Source organism: Myotis nattereri (genome assembly GCF_964212035.1).
Source record: "Myotis nattereri genome assembly, chromosome: 13".
Lineage (NCBI taxonomy): Eukaryota > Metazoa > Chordata > Mammalia > Chiroptera > Vespertilionidae > Myotis > Myotis nattereri.
In genome coordinates, this window is record NC_138088.1 from 52,475,804 (window position 1) to 52,493,981 (window position 18,178).

At 46.8% G+C, this 18,178-nt stretch overlaps 1 protein-coding gene across 6 annotated transcripts in view; it reads right to left on the reverse strand.

The window, feature by feature from the left end:
• ABLIM1 (actin binding LIM protein 1) overlaps nucleotides 1-18,178 on the reverse strand; it is a 239,380-nt gene that overhangs the window by 50,920 nt on the left and 170,282 nt on the right. The window lies entirely within an intron of this gene.

Consider the following 18,178-nt stretch of genomic DNA (forward strand, 5'->3'; position numbering starts at 1 on the left):
GGGGAAAGAGAGGATGTGGAGGCAGGAAAAATAATCGTCCAGTTGATCAAACCTCCTACACCAACAGCCCTAGAAGCTGAAGCCGACGCCATTGGAGCTGGGAGGGGCTCGGAGACCAGCTTCTTGTGCTTGTCATGATGGGGCCGCCTTGCCTCTGGGGGTTTCTGGCTTCCAGTTCTCTCTTGGCTTGGGCTCGCCTGGACGATGGCCAGTTACACACCACGTGCCCAAGCTGAGGCCACCCCATCTCCCCAAAACACCCACCTCAAAAACATTAAAGCAATAAAAAGAAAGGATCCTGTTAGCAGGTTCTTGCTTTCTTAGCCAAACAGTCTGACAGTAATAAAATCTACCCAGCTTACATCTGGATGAGAAAAGCCCCAGTAAAAGACATCATCGACTGCTTTTGTCTCAGAAGGAGCCCACATTCTCGTGATGCTGCTTACAACCATCTTCTGCCAAAATCTAATACTGTTTTCTGAAGGAGGCGCTATGCTGAGGCGGCTCTGCATTATCCACAGGCATTCCACCGTCTTTCCTGACAGATGCCACCACAGCAGGTGCTGACTTCCCCAGAGCAAATGTCACTGGACAAGGCGACAACGCTCTAGACAGGTGCCAAGTCCCATTAGAGTCCCGTGCCAAACGCATGCCTGAAGAAACGAAACCTTTCTGTGGACAGCTTAGCAAAAACTGTACCACCTGAAAATTATCCAGTTCCCTCTGCAATTAAGTCATGTTGTCAACCAACTATAAAAGCATCTCTTTTCCATGAACCATGTGGAAGGCAGTGCTGGGAGCCTAGGGTTAGAAGTAGCCGCCCCCGGTGCCCCACATGGAATCTCAACAGGAACCCAGAGGCCGGAGTGACTCCTTTCTCACACCCTCCTAGAGAAACTTCAAAAGCCACTTGGCAACCAGAGTGTGAGATGGTGCTCAGCTACTCAAGATAATCAAGTGGGGGAAAATGGACGTTATTTAAAACTAGAAGCCAGGAACAAAATCTTTTCAGTGGTATTTGCCGGAAAATTCCAGAAGTGGTGCGATTGTTCTTGTCCACACAGTGTGTTTAATTAAATTTTTTCCCCTGGGGGGAGGGGGAGGGGAGAAAATGTCAACACCAAGTAGTTCCTTTCCTTAGGCCATTTAGGGTCCAACGTGAATTAATGAAGGAAGAGAGAAGATATCACTGTATTCAGTTCTAAACTATGTTGGCTCAGCTGGGATGTCAATGCGGGGAGGTCCCAATCAGTTAGGACAATCTCAGGATTCTCAAGGAAAATGTAAGGAAAAGAATTAAGGCTCCTTGAGAGGAATCTGGTGCAGTCTACTGTGAAAAGCACGATTCTCAGTAAGCTAGGTATAGAAAGAAATTCCTTTAAGATGATAAAGTGTTTCCATCATATTTGGTGGCACATCAGAAGCATTCTTCTTAAAGGCAGGAACAAGACGAGGATGCAGACTTTAACCAATGTTTTCCTACATTGCTTTAGTCCTGGCCAATGTGATAAGTCAAGAAAAAGAAAGAAGTGCAAAGGTCACTAATAAAAGAGCTCAGCCAAGCAGCTAGATAAAAAAAAATTAACACATAAAAGCCAATAGTCTTCCTACTCACTAGCAACACAAATTAAGCCAGTGTAATGGGAAAATAGGACCTCATTTGTAATAGTGACAAATAAACCCTCCCATGTAAGACTTACATTAAGAAAACCACAGCACTCAACGGATGAACAGAAAAGACTTAAATAGAGACACAGTATTTCTGGATGGGAAAACTAAATATTGTAAAGATGGCAATTTATTTCAAAGAACCTATTAATACAATGCCTTCTAAGTCTAAGCCCTCATTGGAATTTCCTTTGCCAAACTTGACAAGCTAACTCTAATAAGCTCACATGGAAGAAGAAAAAATGCTTACAAATACAGACATTTTTTTTTTAAAGTGCAGCAATATAGGGGGATTTTTACCTTCCCAATGTAAAAAGTTATTCCAAGGTTGAAATAAAGTGCTTTAATTCTGGTGCAGGAAAAGAAAATAAACCAGTGGGACAGAAGAGAGGAAGACAGATGCACAGTCATACATATAACAAGAGAATTATGATAAAGGTGGGGTTTCAAACGAGTTGAAACAATGAATTATCCAATTAAAGGTGCAAACAATGGATTTTCCACGTAGGAAGATAACAGACGGGGAGAAAATATTTGCCATGCATTTCAGACTACAGATTATCGTCCAGAATACATACAGAGCATCTATGAGGAAAAGTAAACGGCAATATGGGCAAAAGGTAACTTCCGGAGGAAACATAGATGATCCCAAAAGGAACCCGGGAAATACAATTTAGAAAAATGTATTTTTCTCTGTCAGATTGGCAAAGATTATTAAAAAAAACACAAACTACTAGTGTGAGGACATAGGAATTCTCACACTGTTGGTGAGCAAAATTCCTTTTGGAAGGCAACGTTGGCAATATTTATAAAAATGTAATGTGTACACACTCCCTGATGCACAAATTCCAGTTCTAAAAGCTATCCTACAGAAATTCTCACATGTGTATATACTGAAGACATTCAACACTGCATTATATGTAATAGTAAATAACAAAGAAATAGAAAACAACCTAAATAAGAAAGTAGTTAGATAAAATATTGATCTTATGCAGCCATGAAAAGAATGAAGTAAACTTACAGACACTTACATGGAAAGAGTTCAAGCTGATATGACTGAGAGAAAAAAATCATGCAGAAAATAATACAATAACATAATGAGTAGTTAAAAGAATGTAGACACTGGAGTAAGTCTGACTACACGCAATCCTGTTTCGGCACCGTGTGGTCTTGTGATGGTGGGAATCTCTCGGACCTTCAGCTTCCACATCTATAAAATGGCTAGACTAGCATTCACCTCATGGAGCTGATGAGAGGACTAGCATTTTGTCTGGCATCCCCCAATAGGCCTGTGAGTCAGGCACTGCTATTATTATTTACTAGAGGCCCGGTGCATGACATTCGTGCACTAGGGGGTGGGGGGGTGGGGGGGGAGTCCCTCAGCCCAGCCTATACCCATTCACAGTCCGGGAGCCCTTGGGGGATGTCTGACTGACCAGGAGCCCTTGGGGGGATGTCCGACTGTGGGGAGCGGGCCTAAGCCGCAGTCGGACATCCTTAGCGTTGCCACGGAGGTGGGAGAGGCTCCTGCCACCACTGCTGCACTCGCCAGCCATCAGCCAGGCTTGTGGCTGAGCAGCGCTCCCCCTGTGGGAGTGCACTGACCACCAGGGGGCAGCTCCTGCATTGAGCGTCTGCCCCCTGGTGGTCAGTGCACGTCATAGTGACCGGTCATTCCGCCGTTTGGTCGATTTGCATATTAGCCTTTTATTATATACGATTTCAGAGAGAACGCACATGTATATCAGTATCATACTTGTGTCCTGCACGGAGGGGCAGTAAGGAGAATGCACACCCATCAGTTTGTTGTGAATACCTCAGCAGAGACAGGAAGGAGTGAGGGTCAGAGCCCAACAAGTTCCTTTGTATGCTTCAGGATGTATTTTTATATTACTGTGCAATAAGCAAATAAAGACCAAGAGGAAAGAAAGTCCATGTCTCTTGGAGTCATCACCCCTAGGGTTGAGTTTTCAGCCCAATCTGTACAAGAATTAGGATCCCAAGTAAATCACAAACTCTCAGATGACCATGTTGATGATGATAATAAAAGAGAATGTTTAGTGATTATTCTGTCATCATAAATATTTAGTCACTGGTTTCATAATAACCTAATAAGGTAGGAGCTAGTATTATTCTCTATCTCACAGATGAGGAAACTGAGGCTTCGAGAGGGTTAGTAACCTGTCCACAGTCACATAACCAGGAAGTGGTGGGGCCAGGATGCAAACCCAGGCGTCTGGCTCTGAGGTCCACGTGCTCACCTGGAACTGTAACGAACAACCATTCAGTACTCAGCGGCTACAACTACACCACCGTGATGTTGTTAGGGCGAATGATCAAACGACATTGTGAAAATGGTGTGACACACTGCAAATAATAGTAAAGACAATAATATCAATAGGAACAACTACCTAATAACCCTCTGCACAGAGATGGTGCCAAGGCCATTCACATCTAGAACGCTTGTTGCGTGGGTTGGGATGCTGACAAATGTCTCTCTGGATGTCGCCCTCGCCAGGCACAGAGTCACCGTGTTCCATGAACTGTCACACAAGGTGGATGGAAGACACACCAAGGCCCCACGTGGCAGGGCTTTGCTCTGTAAATCGGTAGCAAAAATGCTGCCCAGAAACACCACCACCGCCATGCCCAGGACATTAGCCTGGGCCCAAGCACTTGCCTCATCCCATGACGCTGAACACCTCATGAGATTCAGTGAGCCAGACTGCAAGGGCAGTTAGTTTCACAGCAGCCCAGAGCCGTTGTTTTTGCAGCAGGCTGGGGGCCACAGGGGCAGGTCCTCAAAAATGAAGGAGCCCCTTCTTTGCATGTGGAGCTACCCCCGTTTCACTTCTTCTTGCGCAGGCAGCCATGACGGCTCACAAGCCCTGTGCACAGACCAGCGAGAGTATCAGAGCTGAACACAGACATGGGTCAGACATGGGCCAACTAACCAAAAACTAATGAAGCTGGAGGAAATTTATTTAAATTGGAGTCATTTTTAAAAAAATGTATTTTTATTGATTTCAGAGAGGAAGGGAGAGGGAGAGAGATGGAAGCATGAATGCTGAGAGGGAATCATCGATCGGCTGCCTCTTGCACTCCCCCAGCTGAGGACCGAGTGTGCCCTGACTGGGAATCAAACCGTGACTGCCTGGTTGACGCTCAACCACTGAGCCACGCTGGCCAGGCTAAATTGGAGTCATTTTTAGAGGAAGAAAAAGCATTTCAGATCATGAGCAAAACAAAAGACTAAATGGTGCCCATAAAAGAACATGATGAACTCACGGCCCGTGGTGGAGAGAAGGCTGTGGGTCACGAACTTGTACAGCACAGCGTGAGCTCTGTGGGGACAGGTGACCTCATAAGCAGTGATTACCGGGTGCGTGGCCCCAGGCCGCACGCTGCAATCCAGCTGTGCTTGAGCTCCAGAGGCCAGATGTGCCGCTGGGCTCCCCAGAGCTCTGCCCCACTATCCTCCATCCATATGCCCTGCTTTACAAAAAAAAAAATGACAACTCTATTTTCTTCATTTTCACATATTCAAAAAGCACATGTTAAAAGTCTACATTGTGGCTGGCATGAAACTCCACCGACAGTAAACAAATGGTTTATTTAGCTGAGTTTTGTAAGGCACCTGCCTACACATTCAAAGTGCTAAACACTGCTTGCCTTGAATGTGCTGATTAAGTCAGACTGGCGTGGTTATTATTACTGTTTGGTTTATCTCTATATGGAAGTACGATCTTTGGCACACAGCCTGGGTACCGTCTGGGTAAATACCACCGACTATAAGGCAGGATTTGGTATAAGGCACCACATTTTTTATGAGACCCGTTATCCAGAAGATCAAAAAGGACTCCTAAACTCCTTGTGGAATTGGGGGTGGGGTGTGGGGAGTGCCACTGGAAAGGGCTCTAATATTTGGAATCGGATGATTTGGGTATTATTCCTTAATTTGGTATCCACAAGAGCTCAATTATGTCACTATTTACCCTCTCCAGCCCTAGGCTCTCCATCTGAAAAAGAGGGAAGGGCTGGGCTAGACAATTTTAAGTCCCATTTAGCTGTAAAATTCTACGATTCTGTGTCAAATCCTGTCCCTCAACAGAAAAGCAATTTGGACAGAGAAAGGACATTCTTGGTGGTGGGGAATGGCATTCAATCAATGACTCCATGGTGCCTGACACCCAGGAGGAATGCGGGGGTGGGACTAAGCCCGGTGCCTGCTGTGATGGGCCACAGGGAGGAGAAAGGGAACTGTAATTGGACAGCTAGTCTGCTTGTCTGGTAATCTGCTGAGCCCCTGGACAGTGACTGTCCTTTTCCGTTTCTCTTCCCACCTTCCTCCTGGAGTGACCTGCGCCTGACATGAACCAAGGAGACGTGGAAGGTGACTCTTGAGGTTCACCGGCAGCCATATGTAACTTATGCCCTGCCTCCTTCCACAAAGCACCTACCGATGCTTATCAGAAGGCCGTGATCTAAAAACCCCTGACCAGAAACTTCAGAGGAGAGAGAAAATCCAAAGACCCCAAACTCAAACAAACATGTTTGTGGTGATGTGAGCTTCTTAGTAGATGAGAACAAAAGGGAAAATGGGCCACAGACGTCTCACTGTGTCAAAAAATGGCCACACACAATCGCCACTAGAGGGGCGAGGTTTCCTGATTATAAATTAAAATGACAGTCATCAAGGCTGACACTCCACAGGGTCTGGCCGGGCCAGGCATTGTACCTACGCCTTTAAGTGGCTGGTTTTGAAACAGGCTGAGGAGGTGGATGCTATTTCACAGCCTTGTTCCACGAGCAAAAAAAAAACACAACAACTTAGCTGTTTACCCAAAGCCCCCAGGTGCTTCCAAAAATCAGAGCTGGGCTTTGAGTCCAGGTCACCTGACTCCACACCTGCTCTTGCTGAAGTGCCTCCTAAAAGCACCAAACAGATTCCCATAGAGGGACCATCACTTGTTTCTTATACGAGAAAAACGAAGGGTGTAACCCTGAAAGATAATGGAATGAAGTCATTTCCACAAGGGAAGTTACACTACTGAGGTTTGTAGTGTGTCTTTTTAAAAGATCTAATTTGACACAGAGATGGTGCTTAGAATATCTAAAAGAACAAATAAATTGCTTTCTTGTCCCCTGAGACTCACAAACACAGCTCTGGTGGACGGTGCTTTCAGACACAGGATATGCAAGTACTGAAGCTTAGTGTGTTGGCCTACATCAGGAGTTTTGGAGCTTGACTGTGTATAAGTGACACCCAAGAGCCTTTTAAAAATAGGTTCAATGACCCTGAGGTGGGGCTGAGAAGTGAGCTTTTTTATTTCATCAGCCCTGAAATGAGCCTATAGATCATTATACACCGGGAAAGCACCAGTCTGGGTGGTACCCAGCGCCCAAACCTGCTTGTGGATGAGGAAACCACAGGGAGTGACGGGTGCACTGCTTACGAGGCAGGTGCCTGGGTGGGAAGGCAGAGGCAGAATCACGTAAGTCCCGGCTCGTTCCTGCAGGAGGGCAGCGGGGGGCTGACTCAGCCTACTTCGCATTCACCATTTTCCCCTTCGAGCGGGAGAGGTTTCCAAGGTGCCTGGATGGGCTTGATCTCCAAGTTGAACACTCAGCTGTTGCAGGAGGCTTTTTCCCTGATGCAGCATCCTGAACAGGCAGGGCGGGGAGGGTGCGCCTGGGCCCAGCGTTTGTATGCCGGACAAAGGTGCATCAAGAGGGCGCCACACAAGTCTGGGCAGAGCCAGCCTGCACAATGAGAGGATCCTGCAGGCCCCCTCGCCTCACCCACTGCACTTCCCGCTCCAAACACGTGTGCTTGGCGGGGGGGGGGGGGGGGGCGGGGGGGAGGGGGAACAGCAGCTCGTCTCACCCAGTGAAGATGCACAAAATAGTGCCCAGAGAAATACGCCATTGCCTTCATTGCCCTGGTTCCCTTTAACCAGCTGCTCGAAATATAAAAGGCAGAGCCCAACTCTCTTCTTTTAATGGGGGGTGGGAATGAAACAAGGGACAACACCCCAGCGTAAATGCATAATGGTTTCTTGCAGATGGTTACTGCTTTCTCATCTCCTTCCAAGGAATTAAGTGCAAAAAACGTTAAAGCAGTCTTTGCCATTTCACAGTGCAATACAAATGCTATATGTGAATGTGTGCGTTCCTAAAGGACCTAACCAGTCTCTTTAAAATGACCTATAGATCCAGTGCAATCTCTATCAAAATCCCAGCCAGGCTGCTGTAGACACTGACCAGCTGATCCTAAAATTTATGTGGCAATGCAAGGGAACTAGGAGAGTAAAAGCATTTAAAAATGATCAGGATTAGGTGAATGGACTTAAACCACCTGATTTCAAAAAACTTACTATAAAGGTACAAGCAATCAAGACAGCATGGTATTGGCACTGGGATAGACATATAGGTTAATAGAACAGGAGAGAGTCCAGAATAAACCCATTCACTTATGACCCATCAATTTTCAATAAAGTGCCGAGGCAATCTGATGGGGAAGGGGTAGTCTTTCCAACAACTGGTGATGGGACAATTGAATGTACAAATGCAATTAAACCCTACCTCACACCATACACAAATATTAACTTAAAATATACTACAGATCTAAATATAAAAGCTAGACCTTCTGAACAAAAACATAGCATAAAAATCTTTGTGACCTCGGTTTAGGCAAAGATTTCTTAGATATTATACAAAAGTATAATCCATACCAAAAAAAAATGGGTAAATTCAATATCATCAAGATAAAAACCTTATTCTCTTCATTAAGAAAATAGAAAGACCTGCCACAGATTGAAGGAAATTTCTGCAAATCATATTTCTAAAAAGGACTAGTATCCAGAATATATAAAGAACTATTACAACTCAACAACAGGAGATCAAGCAACTCAAAAAAGGGCAAAATATTTAAATAACATTTCACCAAAGAAGATCTACAAATGCCAAATAAGCAAATAAAAATATTTTAAACATCGTTAGTCACTAGGGGAATAAAGTTAAAACCACAATGACACACTACTGTACACTTGCTACAGTGACATTAATTAAAAAGACCAACCATGCCAGGTGTTGAAAGGATGTGGAGAAAGTGGAACCCGAAACCGCTGCTGGTGAGAATGTTAATCGCATGGCTACTTAGGCAACCTCTTTAGCAGTTTCTCAGAAAGCTGAAGATAAGTTTGCCGTGCGACCTCACACTGCCACTCCTAGGTATCAAATGCAAAGAAGTAACATATCCACGCAAAGACATATATGAAAAGCTCATAGCAGGGTCTTCCTCAGAGCCCCAAACTGGAAACAAACCAAAGGGCTCTCAGCTGGTGAGTAGATAAAACATGGAACACTCAATAATGAATCCTGCTAAGCAGGAAGAACAAACTCCTGCTACATGCAACTACACAGAAGGACCTCAACAGCATTATATTAAGGAAAAGAAGGTAGACACAAAAGACTACCTATTTTCATTCCATTTATAGGAAATTTCTAGAAAAGGCAAAACTAAAGAGAGATGAAGTCCATCAGTGGTTGCTGGGAAGGGGGCTGGGATAAGACGGGGTAGGGTTGAATGGGCAGTCAAATGGGGTGACTGAAAATTCTAAAACTGCGCTATGGTCATGGCTGAACAATTGTGTGCATGTAATAAAAATAATCAAACTGTCCGCTTTTAGTCAGTGAATCTTATGGCATGTACAATAATCCTCCATAGAGAGGCATGACAATGAAAGGCAGGCCGGCGGGGCTCAGTGGCTGAGCGTCAACCTACGAGCCAGGAGGTCACAGTTCAGTTCCAGGTCAGGGCACATGCCCAGGCTGCGGGCTCGATCCCCGGTGAGGGGCGTGCAGGAGGCAGCCAATCAATGATTCTCTCTCATCATTGATGTTTCTACCTCTCTCTCCCTCTTCCTTCCTGTCTGAAACCAATTAAAAGATATTTTTAAAAAAGAAATAGATTATCTGTACCCCTCACTCCCTCACAGTCACTGTGCTGACTTCTAACTCCATGCTTGTTTTACCTGTTTTGGAAGTTTATCTAAACAGAAGCGAATAGGTCTGGCTTCTATTACTCACCACAGAATTGCTCACGATGCTGTGAGTAGCTGTTCTTTATTACATCCTGACTACACAGCAATCCTTTGTGTACAAGTGCTACATTTCATGTATCTATTCTACTCTCAAGCATTTTGGTTTCTTTAAAAGGCTGTCTGTTTGAACAGGACTGCGTGGAAATTCCTGCCGAGTCTCTTGGTGAATCATACACGTTTCAGCTGCAGTTACACACAGGAGGGCACGGTATACAGCAAGCTCAACAGGTACTTTCGCTTCAGCAGCTACTGCCACACAGCTGTCCAAAGTGGTTTTTGCCTTTTATTACGATTTTAATCTGAGAGGGATTTGGAGGAATTAAATAAGAAGAATCGAACTAAGAGCCCTTTGCCAAATGGATTGCCAAAGTGTTTTTCTAACCCCTGCGAACGCTCTTTTTTAATAAAATGGTCTCTAAGTAAAAGCTCCGCCGCTTAATCCCATCAGGTACCCATTATTCCGGGACCTCCAGAGGACCACTGAGCAATTTTCAACCCTCCTTCATCCTCGTCCTTCTGCTGGTAGCATCCTTTCAACTGATGGACAGACGTGGCCGGAATGCAAATAACGATCATATTTAATTCCTAAATGGACGCACAACCTGCAGGCAGTGGCTGGCATCGCCTGGACCACTTTGCAGAATTCTTTGCCTGGGAGCCTCAAAAGTGGCTCAGGTTTGGTCCAAGGCCCGCCGGGAACAGTGCAAAAGAATTGGGTTCGGAAGATGCACTTCAGTGGCTACTGAAAGATCTAATTTCCCCCCTTGTGATGGAGCTTAAACATTTCTTACCCATTATTATTTATTTCCAATATATTTTTATTGATTTTAGAGAGAGGAAGGGAGAGGGCTAGAGATAGAAACATTGATGAGAAACATCAACTGGCTGCCTCCTGCACACCTCCTACTGGGGATTGAGCCTGCAACCTGGGCATGTGCCCTGACCGGGAATCCAACCATGATCTCCTGATTCATGGGCCAATGCTCAACCACTGAGCCACACCGGCAGGGCTCCATTATTTTTATTGTTAATAATACCCTTCGCATTCGTCCTGTAGTGGAATGTTTAGAAAGCACGTTAACATTTAACCTGCCCAATGCTTTGTGGGGTACCCTCTTATTCTTATGCCTAATTATGGGCTAAGAAGTCTTCAAAGTTCCAGAGCGAGTGTTTAAATCTAGGGTTTGCTATTAAGTCCCTTCTCCCCTCCCCCCACATCCTGCTACAAGTCAAGGGTCAGAAGGACTGGAAATTACTTTGGTGGTTTGGACAGCTTAAAAAAAGTTCTTTTTTTCCCCCTTCTCCCTTCTTCCATCAATTACCATGAAAGACTGAAGACGCTAACGACTCAGGAAGATTCAAAGCTCTCTGAGAGGCCATCCCTTGCACAACTCATTGAGTTGACAATCATGTGAAGTTGTTGATAAGAACGGGGCCCCAGTTCCTGAGGCCTCCTTACGAGGGGCCAATTGGCCCATTTCAGACACGTGATGAGGTTGCCCCAGTTTCTCTAGGTGCAATGTCAGGAATGACAGGAAAGTGGTGTTTGGGGAATCTGATAGGTTGAGCCTTGTACTGAATGCCCGGAGTGATTGGCTGTACTGTCTATTTCCTCCGATCCTGTGTATTTTCTGACAAGACCTATATGCTCTATCATGTTAAAAGGGCATAAAAGTATTGGTTCTGCCTGGCTTGCAAGATTGCTGTGTAGGTGAAAGAAATGTTAATTATACATAAATTCACTGTGAGTAACATGACACAGGGAGAGGACGAACCAGGTTGCAAAACGCCAACGACTCTAAGGCGTTTCCTTTCCAAATACTTAGGCTCTGAAAGGAATTTTAAAGGGGCCTATTCAGGAAGCTGGACATGAGAGGGAGCAACCCTGGAATCCAAAGGAATGTTCCGGTGAACGCGGCGGCCGCCAGGTCAGCGGCTGCGCCGCATGCGGTCAGAACCATCGGCGGAGTTCCAGGGGAGGAACAATGAGAAACTCATCCCGCTCCTGGCTCCACAGGACCCACTTTCCAAACTCAGACGCCACCCTGCAGGCAAGGTCAGAGGTCTTGTTTCCTTTCATTTCTTAACATCAGAAGATAAATATTTGCCTTCAAGTTCAGCACTCTTGAAACCTAATCCCAATTGGATAATTTCTGTCTCTTGTGGAAGAGCAAACACTTAAGGTTTCTTATTACCCATGATCTCATTCCTGGTCTCCTTTCCAGCACAAGAGCCGGCTGGAGGCAGGATGTACAGCTGACAGCACTCCAGTGGGTCGCTTCCCCACTGGAACCAAGGGAACCAGTGGTCAATGCCAAGGTCCCCATCAAACGCATGGGCGAGGGGCTGGGGAGGAACGCGGCAGGATCCGATGGTGGGACAGGTCCCCTTAGCTCAGTATCTTAGGAATGACTTCGTACTTGTAGGAGACATGCAGAAGGCAGGGTGGTTTTTTGTTTTTTTAATTAGAAAATATAAACTTGTTATACCGTGCACAACAAATACGTCATCCCAATTCGGGGATGACAACTGCTTTTCTTCCCCAAGTTGTGTCTCCAAATGCCAGTCCAGTTCTGTGACTGCTACCCTTCTCTAGAAACTAGAACCATTTCCCCCTCCCACCCCACTCTTTTCCTTTCTATTCTAAAAAGACTCTCAGCCCGGCTGGTGTGGCTCGGTGATGGGGCATTGGCCCAGGAACCAAGAGGTCCCCGGTTTGATTCCCAGTCAGGGCACATGCCCGGGTTTCGGGCCTGATCCCCAGTGGGGGGGACGTGCAGGAAGCAGCCGATGAATGAATCTCTCTCATTGATGTTTCTATCTCTGTCCCTCTCCATTCCCCTCTCTCCAAAATCAATAAGAAAAAAACCCAACCCATTAAAATGACTTTTTAAAGGATTTCAAGACGGGAGCCTTGTGCCTAGCCCGTGCCTCACTCTGTCATCTTGGACAGTCCCTCACACGTTATTTCCACTACAAGCATCGCTCTGAGTTATCAGCTCCCTTACAGATGGTTCGGCCCTGGGCGGCCTATACAGCACATTATCAGACTAAAAATATTTTTTCTTCCCCAGGGTCAGAGGAGCCTTCGGGGTGGGAGCCAATACCAGAGCGGTCAGAAAAACACAGCTTGCTTTTAAAAACATCCTTGTCTGATTTCCTCTCCCACTGTGGGTGGACTTCAGCCCCTTTAACAACAACTCCGCCTCGAGTCTCGAGTCTCCAAGCCCAGACTCTCTGGTTTCACTGGGAACAGCAGGGGAGGGACGCTTCCAGCCATCGCTGTCAGCTCTTACTGTCGGTAGGAAGAAAAGCAGGGTGGAAAGTACATCCTAAGACGAAGGGGAGATGTGTGAGGGATTCAGGACCCCCGGGTTTGGTGATTCCCCAAATCAGAGTGCACTGAAGGCAAGGCCTGTGCCTTTGGATGACAACCAAAGCATTTCTGTGTCCTGCAAAGAGAGACACCCAGAGTCACATTCCAGACTCCACATGCTGGGTGGGTGCCTGCCCTGCCCTCATCCTCTGGATTCCTCTGGAAGGGCAGGCCTGGGGACTGGGGCCAGGATAAGTAGGGAGTGCCCGGCAGGCGGGCACCCTGCCAGCTGCACCTCCCACTGCTCACAGGCGACAAGGGGACCTGTCAGAAGGGAACCAGGGACCCTGCCACGGCTGGACCCCGAGACCCAGATGACAGCCTGAGCCACATGCATGGAGTGATGGTGTGAAATCTGGGCTCCCTGGTGCAGTCCTATAGCTCTGCGGCCTTCCGAGGGTTAGACTGGGTGACCAGAGCTGACGCTAAGCCTTCTTCTGGCCTCAGGACAGCAGACTGGCCTGGGTTCTGAGGTCAAGTGTCCGAGTTCTCCTTAGTGAAGTCCACTGAGCTCAGTCAAACCAGCCAGACCGACGGGAAATGCACGCTGCCCAGGCAAAGCGGCCAGTCTGCGCAGCAATGCTGGTGGTGGTGCCTCGAGTCGGTCCTCGCTTCCCACTGCTCAGGGCCCTGGACTCACAGGGCATGCATTTATTTATTCATTTATTTTAATATATTTTTTATTGATTTCAGAGAGGAAGGGAGAGGGAGAGGTAGAAACATCAATGATGAGAAAGAATCATTGACTGGCTGCCTCCTGTACACCTCACACAGGGATCGAGCCGGCAATCCAGGCATGAGCCCTGACCGGGAATTGAACCGTGACCTCCTGGTTTATAGGTTGACACTTAACCACTGAGCCACACTGGCTAGGTGAGCTCAGGGCATTTAAACATCAGAGGAATTGTCATTAAACACGACATATATCACAGTACTTCTCACTAGACTTGAACTTCTCGGACACCAGGACACTTCCTCTTATTCATGTTTGTTTTCCGGAGTGTTGAGCACAGAGAAGTTATTTTTTTTATAAAAATAGTCTATTTTATATGAGAAAATACAAATGCTCCGAGGTTGGTTCCGTCTCACCTGCACATGATCCTGCCCTTCCCTGTATCCCCATGACATGTATTAATCCTACTGATGTAGCCTTGAGCTCGTAGACAGCTAAGTGCGGCATGACTTCCATGATTAAGTCCCACAAAGGCAGGGACTGTTTTTTATAATTGAATATTATGTTAAATTCTTGCATAAAGAATGAAGGATACATCAGACTAGTAGCCCCAAAATATGTAAGTATAAGTGCTGAGGAAACTGAAATGCGGCAGACAAGTGGTAGAATAAATTTCTGAGAGCAAGCACGATCGGTGAATTCACATTTGGATTTTATGTTACTCTAAGCTATGTCTTCCTTTCGAAAATCTTTTTCTGTTCTTTTCTGGAACAGTTCTACTTCCCGTAATTTTGCTCCTAGTGCATTTCCTGGCAAAGAGTAATTTTAATTCTTCCAGTATGCAACAAACAAGTCACCTGCAAAAATACCCCGGACCCTCGGCAGAAAAACCAACTGCCAACATTCTCCAACATTCCCTCCCAGCATCTTGGAGCATCAGAAAGTTTAAATGCCTCCCTTTCCTGTGGGACCAAGCAGGTCTCCTCTGCGACTCTCTCTCTGGAACTTGAACGCAGTGGTATCGCTTTCTTACCAACACACTGTCTCAGGAGGACAGATGCTCTCTCAGCATCTCCCTGGAACAGAACGGCTGGTCCAGGCAACTCCCATCCAAGACCAGTCAAGTGCCTTCTGTCCAATTAGGACAGGAAAGCTGCTCTCACTTCCTCCTGCAGGCCAGCGTGATGAGCACAGAATGACCCAGGTGGCCCTGGCCGGGTGGCTCAGTTGGTTAGAGCATCGTCCTGATGTGCCACAGCTTCGGGTTCAGTCCCCGGTCAAGGTGCATGCAAAGGTCAACCACTGAGTGCATAGATGGCTGGAACAACAAATCGATGTTTCAATAAATAAAGATTAAAAAGCAAAAAAGATGACCCAGAGGATGTGGGTCAAAATAATGAGTCTTATCTCAAAAGTAATGAGTCTAGTAAAGGCAGGAGCCTGAACAAAAGGCTGTTTTCTCCTGTGTATAAAGAAGGCTAGAATGAGCAATCTGGGGGAAGAAAATGCGTTCAACCCCATGCAGTACACACCTGCTAACACCTACTATGGACTGACGTCCTGCTGTCCTGCAGGGGCCGGAGGTCTGTCTGCCTGAGGCCGAGAGCCTGGAGCCAGGAGCACCTTTGCATCCCAAGCTGTGCAAACAGCACGTGCTCAGGAAGCATCACTGACTGAGACTCCGCCCCTGGATCCAGGGGAGGGGACGGGGCTAATTATGGGTCAATGGGTCCGAAGGGACTTCATGGAAAACGCACCTGTAAACCAGGACTAGAAAGCTAAGCAGGCTCTTCCCTTCATTACTCGATGCATAAAAACTCAAGAACATTTTTCCTGCCTGCCACTCATTATCGTTTCAACGATGCTCCCCTGTACTATTCCACCTACCCTCTCTTTCCCCAACAAACGAAAGCAAACCCAGAAAACCAGACATGTCTTTACCTTCTGTTACTTTTCCATGTAATTTCCATGTATAGTGAACAACTGAGAGTTCATTTCTTACCCAGGGTACAGCTAACCGATAAGATGTACTTAGAGAACGAAGCTTAAAGAGGGGCTACAAAGAGGAGAGAGAAGAATGTTGGTTCTTCACAGGAGAAGAGCAGCATTCCTAGGAGAAAACTGTGTTTCAAAGGTCCCTACCGTACACCAGCACGGTTCAGAACAGGAAGAAATGAGCTTTATTTCAGCAACAGCCAGTATTCCGCTACCTCTTAAATCAAGCAAAAATAATGATCACACACAAAAACCCACTGGCAGGCCACGTCTCACAGTCATGATTTCACACTTAATTTATCCTGAGCTAGCTTGTACCACATCACAGCAATTTCCCCAGATTGACATGCTCCAGTTCACCGCACCCTCACCCCCCCACCAACCCACAGGGAAGGCCCAATGATGAAAGTCCAACTTGGCCTGCGGCATTAGTGGGCGTAGAGTCCAGGTGAACTGAAAGCCCCTCTCTAATTCTGGTGGCTGGTGAGAGCAAAGGGCGTCCCGATGAACAAAGCACCTCCAAATGGGTTCCTAGCACTTCCTGTCCAGCCCAGAACGCGTGGATAGAAGCTAAGGGTTTTTTCATGAAAGGGAATGATCTCAATGCTATCAAGGACTGTATCCCTTACCAAAGAGACAGCATGGGTTAGTATCCTGGCAGAATCGAGTTAGCTACAAGTTTGGGCCACATTTCAAATATCCAAGACAGAGACCCTTGAAAATACCACCAGCCTTTAAAAGTTTCCAACTGGTGCCGTCCCCCAAATGACTGAGCCCAAGGCTCCACCATGCCGGGCCTTTGGCTGTATCGGTATCCCTTCCTGGATTATCTGCAGATTAGTTTTCTCAGGTGGCTGTTCCCGTGCTGCTGACAAAAGACCCAGAGAATACAGTTATTTTTTCTGTATTAGCCGGAGGCCAACACAATTAAGAGGTGGAGCGAGCATTTTGAATTATGAGCTGTTTGGATCATTTATGCGGTCATTCCCCTGAATTAATTTGTACCGCTGAAATGGAGCAGTACCTTTTCTAGCAGTGAGTGCATGAGAACACATCAAAAAAGGCATTCAAAGTACAGGAAACACTCCTCGCAGGCCACTTAGAGTCTGAAACTGTTTCTGTAGGGGTGTGATCCTGTTCAGAAGTTTGAAAGTTTTAGTTTGAAAACGAAAGTAAGAGGCAAAAAGGCACCTGTCGCTGCTATCTACCCCCATCGTATCCTCGGGATGAAAGACCAAACCATTAGTTTCCATGCGCTTTCTGCCTCAACTTTGAGAAGTCAGAGGAAATGAAATCCATGGAACTTTCCTGCCATGATAGTTCCAGGAGACTTGAGCAGGAATTACCTTTAAGACAAAAAACCAGAGAAGAGATCTTTCTGGTAGGTGCAAGGCCGGGTGTGGGAATCAGCCGAGGTGTCGCCTCTGCTCTACCAAATGGCTTCGGGCTGGGAGTGGCAACAGTGAGCAATTAATCAGCCAGACTCTTTGCCAATACTGTCATCACACGGTAAGTTAAACTGCAAATCACAACACATACTTATTAGCCATCCATCCAAGGCCATCGTGCCGTTTGAGAAGCTGTGTTAAGAAGTCAAAGTTCCAGATAAAAGAGTGGCTCAGTCGGCTGAGTGTTGTCCTGTGAGCCGAAGAAGGGTTGCCAGTTCGAGTCCTGGTCAGGGCACATGCCCAGGTTGTGGGTTCAACCCCCAGTTGGGGCATGTATGATGCCCAGCCAATCAAAGCTTCCCCCACACTTCCTCTCTCTAAGCATGTCCGTCCGTGAGGATTTTTCTTAAAAAGTCCCTCCCACCTTGCTCAGGATGGTTAAAGGGCCAGTAAGCGGTGTGTTCTCTGTGATGGACAGAGAAGCTGGAAGGCACACTGGGCTTCACACAGGTTCCTCACACAAGCCACGACTGAGCGCTTCTCGGTGGTCCCAGCCCCAGTGCTGGAGGCCTCTGGAGTTTTCTCACATCCACCAGCAGCACGTGGCACCACCTTCCTACTGATCATGCTGCCCACAGTGGACAGGGGAACCAGCTGGTTGGCTCCAAACCTGGGTGTTGTGTGCCAAGGAATGCTCTGATGGACCAGCCTGCCCAGGCTGCAGACTGTCCGGGTAAGAGCTGTCATCAGGACTTGTCAGACAATGGGGAACCTGTACCTGACACACCACCCTGGCCCCCACCCGAAGACTCACTGCAGAGGGCACAGCACAGATGTGGAAACCTCTGGGCATGAGCACGGTCAACAGCTTCCCCTCAAGTCTATGCAAAGTCAGCAGCTGTAGGGTCTTAGAATTACTCAGAGAATTTCACTGGTGTGTTCGCAAGGGCTTCTGGCCTTGGCCTTCTGCTTC